We start from the raw sequence: 892 nt of genomic DNA, 5'->3' as shown, positions 1-892 counted from the left end.
TCTCTCTCTCTCTCTCTCTCTCTCTCTCTCTCTCTCTCTCTCTCTCTCTCTCTCTCTCCTTTTCTCTTATTGTCCGCCTATATTCCCTTCGGCACGTCTCACCTTTTTCGATCGCCGCGTCGTCGCCGTCGCGTCGTCAGTGTCGGTGTCATCATGTTGTGTGTGGGTGAATCACACCCGAGTACTATAATTGGAAAAGGTTTACCATTTACCGAGGCTTACCGTGACCGAGTAAGATTATGTCGGTTATGGTAGGTTTTTTGCGCTTAGCGCACCCGAAATACTTGTTTCAGGTCATCTTTTTCCGATTGTTATGCCGGAAATTTTTTTTTTTTCTTTAATTCTTAGTTTTGCTTACATAAGCTCTTTCTACAATTAATCATTCAGTCTGTTTTTCGATCCCTAACTGCGACTTCATGTAGTACCTTACAAAACAAGTATTGCGCGGAACAATCCATGCGGCGCGCTAGGAACGTGAGAAATTATTTTCTTAAGGTTTCCTTTATAGTTTGGGTTTTCTAAGCTTCTACAATGTATCTTTCTTGTACAATTTAAAGATTTATTTTCGATTCCTACCTCCTTACTGTCTGATCACCGGTGAACCTCCAAACAAAGCGAGCATTCGTTCTGCACTACAATGTGCAGAACATTCCTGAAGATCGTGCGGGACACGAAAAATTGACCTCCTAGGCAAGAAACTACTCGATCATTGACCTCGGCTGATTTCTGGACGTTGGCTGATAAATATATTATAGGGTTGAAATTTTATGAAAGTTCCGAAGAGATCACAGCAGCAATCTGCTCGGCCATTCTGTCACACAGGATGTGATTGAGAGACGTGGCCCACGTCGATTCCGACCAACCGCCGCCGCGCCGCGCCACGTCGCGTTCG

This window comes from Trachymyrmex septentrionalis, unplaced genomic scaffold (assembly GCF_001594115.1).
Source record: "Trachymyrmex septentrionalis isolate Tsep2-gDNA-1 unplaced genomic scaffold, Tsep1.0 scaffold331, whole genome shotgun sequence".
In the NCBI taxonomy this organism is placed as follows: Eukaryota; Metazoa; Arthropoda; class Insecta; order Hymenoptera; family Formicidae; genus Trachymyrmex; species Trachymyrmex septentrionalis.
This window is presented reverse-complemented; position numbering follows the sequence as displayed.